General features: G+C 38.9%; 1 pseudogene; it reads left to right on the top strand.

Annotated features, from left to right (window-relative positions):
* Positions 1-743: 743 nt before the first annotated feature.
* Positions 744-5,748, top strand: LOC114904322 (annotated as a pseudogene).
* The last annotated feature ends 2,844 nt before the right edge of the window (positions 5,749-8,592 follow it).

The following is an 8,592-nucleotide window of genomic DNA, read 5'->3' as shown; positions in this document are numbered from 1 at the left end:
GCTCATAAAACTAGTGACAGAGGAAGATGCACAAACAAATCAATAAAGAATTAACAATGCTTTGATTTTATTTGTATTATTTGAATTTTTATGACTAAATTTATATACTACACCCTGTTCAAAATGGAAATAGACGTTTAAGAAAGAAGTAGTGATGTAAAAACTCCACAGTAATATGTAAGTTTTTTAGAGAGTTAAGACTGGATATATTTGCACTCTCAAAGAAGCTTGTTAATGCAGATGAATCTCTAATTCTTTTGGTTGCTTTATTTACATTTATAGAGGTATACATATTCCCTGTTCTAACAGGGGTTAGTAACTTGGGGAGGGGTTGCTACAGATTAATGTCCTAATTCAGTGGCAGGTCCATCTTGTCTCCTCTTCAGGTCATATTCTCAAGCAGGAGCTACAGGATGAAATGAGTAAAACAGTCCATTCTTTTGCTTACCCTCAGCCCCATAATAGGCTTCTGCTGGGCCTCCTTGGATGCTTTCGTCATCACTTTCACCACCGGAGGTCAGAGAACCTTCTGGTTAATTAGGGGCCCTGGAAGTGATGCAGAAAAGTACTGACTTAAAAATAATAAATAACATTTATTTAGGGATCACTGTGAACTCATTGCTTAAAATGTCCTACTTAATCTTCACAAACACTCTATGAAATTGGTATTGATAAATCTCAGGTATATCCAAAATGAGTCTCTATGTAGGGTTGTGATATTTTTAGGCCTTTTATGTCTTTAGGTTCGTCTCGGCACCAGAGAGAAGGCGGTTCATCATAATACGCTTGCCCTAAACAGCTTCAGATGTCAAGAATTGGCAAATTACTTCTTTGGTTTCCATGGGTGGTCAAAAGGATCATCAAGGTAAACTCTGTAGATTTTCTTTGACTAATCAGACTCTTTTCAACATTGAACTCCTAGACTTTAGAGAGAAGAATAGAACAGGGCTATGGGGAGGAGATGTGGGAGGCTTTCACATAGAAGTATCTGAGCATTGGCCTGCCACCTAGAATTAGTGATAATCTCAATGACTTGGATGGTGGTGTCCATAATTTTCTCTAGTATTTTTATGGTATATAATAAAAAATAGTTGTCCATATCTAGTCATTCATTTGCAAGTTCCACTTGATTTTGAAGCTATAGCATACCTAAACTATTACCTGGGATTGCTGGAGTTTAGTTTTTATTTCTAACAACAGAATATTTTGAAGTCTAGCCTTTAATTCAAAATCCTAACAGCTTCAGGATCTTTCTAACCTTGAAGAAAGGGAAAATGAAGATATTGTGACACCACTTCAGAAGCAAAGCCTGAAGCTCTTTTGTGCTTTAGAGGTGGTGTTTCCCTCCCACGAGTGCAGGAGTCTTGGAGTTGGCATGGCTGAGGAACCTTTGGATAAGTTGGAGGAAGGTCTTTTTTCCAGTATGTATGTGTGTGGGGAGGTGAGGGAGTGGGATTTCTCTTTTTTCCTTTCTTTCTGAAACTCAACTTTTCAGATTCATCATCACCTTTGCTAAGCAAGTAAAGCCCTGGGCAGAATTTTTCTGCCCGACAATATAGGTTTTTATCTTAGGCAATACCTGACAGCACCTTAAACTTTAGAATTTTAGAACTGACTGCCTGCCAAGAAGCTTAGGAGGAGGGAAAATTAGTTATTATTAGTATTTTTTTGGTTAATAATTTGTTTTGTGCTAAAATAGTCCTTCAAATACACATGTCTTCCTGCTTTCAGTTATCCCAACAAAATCATTGTCTGAAGATTGAAATAAACTCATGTGTAAAAGTTCAGTCCTTTGCCTCTTATAGAATGGCCTCAGCGGAAAAAGTAAATGTAGATCCCTAGAAAGGGGATTCCGATTGATACTGAGTTTTTTCCTAGAATCCATGGTGGCACTTGGGCTTAGGGTTTTAAGTCAGAGGCAGGGCTGTTAGCGAATGGGGTGGAGGAGGCTCCACCATTCTCCTGAGTGGGTGATGGTTGAGGAGAGTCCAGATCATCTGCACTACAACCAAATGTATCTCACTGTATGAATCCAGCCCTTTACGCACACGAGAGCAGGGTCTGTAGCAGTGTAGCCTCAGCTTGTCCATTTGAAATCTGTGAGTAATATGAGATTTGTGCCACGTTTTTGGTTTGCATTTCCCGTCTAGTATTTTAGGAACTTCCAGAATAGATCTGAGCAGTAAAATGTGCCATTCCAGGGTATACCTACAACAGAGACATTCACCCGTACCCCAGTGTTGTGCCTGCCCTTAATCACTAAGGTTATGATCTAAGAATCACAGATGCATTTTTAGTTTTAAACATACTACCTAGAAATCAGTTATTCATATAGGCATTTTAAATTCATCTGTTTTGGTTGGATTTAGGGTCATTATCATTCCTTATGGGAAGGAAGGTAACCCAGAAGCTTGTTATTCAGAAAGCTATGACAGATGCATCCAGAAACTGCTGATTGTGGTTTTAGGTAAGACCTTTTTGATTGTCCTTGAAGTGCTTCAGTTTCAGTGAGCAAATAAACTTATTTGAAAAGTTAATTGGATGAAAATATTGGTTATCTACAACATTGCATATTCTTTCATTCACCAGATGCTTTCACAGCAACAGTCTTAAATTTGTTCTTTGTGTCATTTATGAGAAGAACGACAGCAAATATTATTGTCCCCAGTGTTTAGATGTAGAATCACTTGCCTCAGTTCATACAGAAAGTGTTTGATCCACTTCTTCCTCAATGGCTTGCTTATCATACAGAATAGTGTAGTCATTATAAGCCTTGGACACCTGTGTTTAAGTCCTAACATTGTCTCTTAGATTTTGTTGTTGTTGTTCTTGCAATTTTAGGTTTTTCTAGCCAGAGACATTTAAAGGTATTTAATATCTCTAAGCTGCAATTTCTTTATCTGCATATAGGGTTAGTAATTGAGCTTACCACCAAATGGGGGATATTGTAAGAGTAAATGAGATGATGAATGTAAAAAGCTTAGAACTATGCCTGAAACATAGTAAGCAGACAAAACATATTGACTATTATTATTACTGCTGTTTTCTTGTTGAAGAGTTTATTAGACTATGTTTTTGGAATCAGTTTAATTTCAGTTTTCATTTCTGATATATTGGGTGAGTATGATTCTTATATAATAATCGGCTACGTTTTTGTGAGCCTTGAAACTGGTCATGCTACTGAATAGCGTTGATTGTGTTCCCTATCGAGTTATACAGCAGTGAGCATGTCACAGGCTGTGCCCAAAGGAAACTTTATGATTAGTAGATTCCCGGAACAGAATTGCTCCCCTGCTTCACATCCCTGCAGGCTTAGAGACTGAGAAATCCTAGCTAAGTTGTCCGAGACCTTATTTGCTTGTAAGAGTTGACCCTGGATTGGTCTTGGCCTTCCAGCCTGGGCAGTCCTTCCAGTGAAGTTTGACTTCCCTGGTCATCAGGCACAATCTCCATCCGCTGTCAACTCTGGGTAACAACCTTTAAGAACCAAACTAATGACTGGGTTGTTTGTGCCTAATATGCCAAGGTACTCCTTATATGTACCCGAAACTCCTTAGACCAAAAAGCCTGGTGTCTCTAGCTTTCCTTGAGGAAAGCTGTATTGTCCAGATGGTACATGGGCCAGTTTCTACCAGTAGAGTCTTCAAATACTCTCTATCTCTGTCTCTGTTTCCAAAGCTTTGTTCATTGTATCTGGTAGAATTTTGGTCCCAAGGAGTAGGCACTTGCCTTGCTTCTAATAGGAAGTATCTATTACAGTCCAGTGGTATCTCTCCCAGGTTTGAACTCATTTTGATCCCTACCTAATGCCTTCCTATTTAATTGTATTGTGATTGAATATTTTTGTTTCCACAGCTTTTAATTTCTATGTCCTTATTCCTTAGTTATTATTTCTAAGATCATAAAGATTTTGAACCAAAGTTGACACTTCTTATATATGTTTTCACAAATATAATAAAAACTGAAGTGTCAGATGAGGGAACTTCTAGGAAAATGCTCTTATTTTCTGCTTTTAGAAATCAAAAGCATGTCTAATTATTGGGTGCTACCATTGTATAAAGGAAGTTTTAGAACAAAAAAACTTCTGAATTGATCCTTGTTAACTTTATTTCAGAAAGTGGTAAAACAGGTGTGGCATATAGACCCTGTGAAGAGGTCACAGATGCTGGAACCGAAGAGGAACTACAGGATTTATTTCAAGTATGTGGAGATAAAAGCTCAAGGGGTACACAGCCAGTGGAGCCATAATTCAAAACAACCAGCAGGATTTGGAAGACTTCAGCATATCTATTCAGTTCTGTCTTCCTTAGGGAAAGGTGAAACTCTGAAAGTGCTTTTGAGGCAGGGAATTTCTAGGACTTTTCCAAGTCCAGCGCCTTGTCTCTGGCCTCTTACTTGAAGTTTGGAGAGCAGGATTGAGGGCCACCAGTGTACGTCTATGGTTGTGGACACAGGAGAAGACACAGGACGTTTAGAAATCCCCTCAAATAGAATTGCAGGGATTTGGAAACAAAGAAACTATGGTCTTAAGTGTGATTATGCTACACTATTTAAAAACTATTCATGCCTTTCAAGTAAGGTATATTACCGAGATCTCAGCATCTCATATATATCTTGTGTTAAATATTTTGCCAAAGAACCTTTCTGTAAACCAGTTATATGGATATCTCGAATTAGGGCTTAAGTTGTCAACGTAATTTCTGAAAGAAATCATTAACGTACTGCATATAGGATTTTTATTTAAAAGGAGCAAAATATGTGTTTCATGTCATTGAGAGCTAATTTTTGGCTAGATTTTTGATTACTTAACTCACCCCAATGTTTGTTTGGAAGGCAAGACAGTAGAGAAAGAAAAGGTGGTTATGTTTTGAAAAATGGAAAAATTTTGAAACTTTTTTCCTGTACAAAATAATTATTTTAATTCAATTTAAATCAGTCAAGGAAACTTGAAACGTATCCATGTTTGGGCTTTAAGAAGTCTAGTTTCCTATGAAATGTGAGAGGAAAGGGTTCCGTATTGATACTAAAGATTTTGGAAACCTGATTATAACAACAGATCCACTCCTAAATGAGGCCAATCTTGGAATCAGTTCCATTTAGAAACCATTATGTGATAGGCACTGGAAATAAGGTGAAGCTCCTTCTCTCTTGGAGTTTAGGTGTTAAAGGTGTACCAGACAATTAAAAAGGAGTAAAATTAAATAGATTATGAAAAGGACTGTGAAGAAATTAAACTGTGTGATAGTTCCAGTATTTCAAGAAAATTACTTAACATGCTGACTTTAACATTCTAAGTGTCTTCTCCATGTGTGCACACAGGGTAGACCTCTGAAAAGTGACACTGTGGTTTTTTCTAGATTAATGGCGCTGTTGAGACAAGGTGGGATGGGGGAAGTTTTCCCATGCTAATGTAAAGGGCCATTCACTTGGTTTTAGACTCTCTTTCCCAGAATGAATTGCTCACCTGCCCCAAACCCCTCCTACAGAAGTTCTGGAGTCATCCCTGATTCAGTGGTGACCTGCTAATAATAGAGTGGGGAATGAATAATGAGACGTGAATACTGAGAGTTTGGAGGAAATGGCAACATTTTAGCATAATTATAAGGTGTGTTCCCCTACCCCCACCCTAACTGGTGCTCATTTTGCAGGTCAGCTACTTTTCTTGTCAGCCGTGGCCAAAGGGAGGAAGAATGTCTCTCAGACTTCAGTTTTGAGGAGGAAGAGTTCAGATTGCCAGAACTGGACTAGCACTTTTGAATTTCCCAGAATGCCAGGTCCTGTGGTTCCCTCGGGAAGCTCTGCATCTTTCCCAACCCCCCTTCACCACTGGGCTGCTGGAGACACCCATTAGAATGGCTCAAATGTGAATAATGACAAGAACAAATTCTGTAGGGGTGGTGGAATAACTTTTTCACAACATAGGCCTGGTCCTGTTGGTATTAGGACTCTTTAATTTGGGCGTCCTGCGATAGCAGCTCTTTTTAGGCCTAAGAAGGAACAGCTCAGGGGTGTACAACAATTTCAGATGAAACTAACTAATATTCAATGACTATCTCTAACTACCTGGTTGTTGACTTCTATTAGTCATTATTCTCCTGGTTTTAGCTCTGATGTGGGAATTACAGAGGCGTCAATATTTAAATCTTCATAATATGTGTATTTGTAGCTTCAGTATCATTACTGACCCATAGTTTTTTATGGTTTGGGAAGAGTTATTGCTTTTATGTATCATGTAAAGGATTCGCAATGATGATAGAGCAGCTAAGATTACAATAATGGCTAGTAAATTGTTCACATTTTCTCTACCTGTGCATCTATTGTATATATATGAGTTAGTTTAGATGTCAATATTAGTGAAATAATATAGAGGACTAGAGAACTTATTTTAAAAATCACTATTGTGTGATGATGAAAATGTATAAGTTCTTCCATAATTGATGATGTTGTGTCTTGAGAGCCTAGATGAAATTGATATACCTTAGTGATATACAGGATTTTAGCCTATGATTTAACTTTGACAAAGCTACATCACTTTTTACTTTTATCTCATTTATTGAGAAAGAGACAACTGTTATTGTGTTGGCTTGAAACTGGTTGAAAAGGACTTGAGTCCTTCCTTATTTTACATTTACATAGGTAGGATCTTGAAACATAGGATATGATGTAGGGCATTGGTGTAACCATTCTAGGTTAGGAGTAGCAGTTTCCACTGCTAATACTTCTTGTTTAGACGCAAAAACTTTTCAAAGTATGAAGATTATTAGCATTACCGCTGCTACTGAGATGAATGTGCCTAAAGACAAAATACTTCATGTTGTGTGTGCCTCAGGGTACTCAGACTAATGTAGTGACATCCCTGAGAGGCCAAGAAAGTGCTGCAGGAAGTCATATTTACTACTATAAATATACTTGTGAAGTGAATTTTTGCTCATGCTGAGTTAACTGTATGACCTGAGAATCGTGGGAATCAGTGTAGGAAGCCTCCTCTAATAGTGAAGCCTGCTCCCATGGACATTAGGTCATGGAAGTGTGCTACTACATAGTATGTATCCTGGAGGACAATGTCTGGGGATGAATTGGCTAAGATGATTCCTGTCAAACCACCTACTGTAAAAAGAAAAAGTGAAGCCTAAAACTTATAGTGGGAGGTCATATAGTATTACCTCCATGAACAGTTGCTAACCAGGGACTTCCCTGGTGATGCAGTGGTTAAGAATTCACCTGCCAATGCAGGGGACACGGGTTTGAGCCCACGTCTGGGAAGATTCCACATGCCGTGGAGCAAAAAGCCCGTACGATGCAACTACTGAGCCTGCCCTCTAGAGCCCACAACCACAACTACTGAAGCGCATGAGCCTAGAGGCCGTGCTCTGCAACAAGAGAAGCCACTGCAATGAAAAGGCCATGCACCGCAACGAAGAGTCGCTATCGCTCAATGCAAGCAGAGAAAGCCCACGTGCAGCAACCAAGACCCAACGCAGCCAAAAAAAAGAAAAGAAAAAAAAGAAAAATTAAAGAGAGAGTTGCTAATCAGCTAGATACTTTTACTCCTGTAGGGATAGAAGTAATTACGGTAGCTGATGCAAAGTATGCTCCTGAGTCGACAGCCATCCCTATGGTAAACATATCCCACAAGAGAAATCCTAAAAAGCCAGTGGACATGACTCATACTATTCCCAAATAGCTGAACGGCACTTTTCGTCCTAAATAGTATGTAATGATATGTGAGTTTATAACAAACCCTGGTAGGCCATGAATACAAACTTCAGGGTGACCAAAGAATCAGAATAGGTGTTGGTATAGGATCCGGTCTCCTCCTGCAGGGTCAGAGAAAGTCGTGCTGAGATTTCTATCCCTTAACAGTATGGCGATTCTGGCTGCTTGGACTGACACTGGTAGTTATAGTAATATGGCTATAGCTGGGGAAGATTAAACTAATAGTGGTGTTTGGTATTGCGATATGACTGCTGGTTTTGTATGAAAGACTATAGTAATAAAAGTAATAATACCAAGAGTTACAGAGACACGGGCTAAATGTAAGAAGAAAATGGTTAGGTCGACAGAGGCTCCTGCGTGGGCCAGATTGCAGGCTGGAGCTGAATATACGGTTCCACTGGTTTCAGAACCAGCTTCTACTATTGGTGATATGAGTAGAAGTAAGAATGATGGGGGAAGTAGTCAAAAGTTTATATGATTTATTCGGGGAAATGCTACCTCAGGTGTCCGAGTTGTTAGTGGCCCAAGTCCATTTTCAAACCCTGCAATCATAATGGGTATAACTATAAAGAAAATTATTACAAGTGCAGGGACTGTTATGACTACCTTACAGATTTGGGCATCTCCAAGTAGCGCTCCAGGTTAGCATAGCTCAGCCTGCATTAATATACTGAAGGTGCTGCCTGCTACTCCAGGTCAAGCACCAAATAGTAAATATAAAATGCCGATATCTTTGTGATTGTTGAAAATAATCAGCAGTGTATGAACAGAGGTAAAAAGACTGAGTTAGCGTTCGACTGTAAATGTAAAGACAGAGATTGAGCCCTCTTTCTGGCAAACCCTGTGGTGAATCAGCAAATTGAATTGTAACTTTAG

The sequence above is a fragment of the Monodon monoceros genome, unplaced genomic scaffold, assembly GCF_005190385.1.
Source record: "Monodon monoceros isolate NGI ecotype Baffin Bay Population unplaced genomic scaffold, NGI_Narwhal_1 Contig1371_ctg1, whole genome shotgun sequence".
Classification (NCBI taxonomy): Eukaryota; Metazoa; Chordata; class Mammalia; order Artiodactyla; family Monodontidae; genus Monodon; species Monodon monoceros.
The sequence above is the reverse complement of the archived record's forward strand: the minus strand, read 5'-3'. Positions and strand labels throughout refer to the sequence as shown.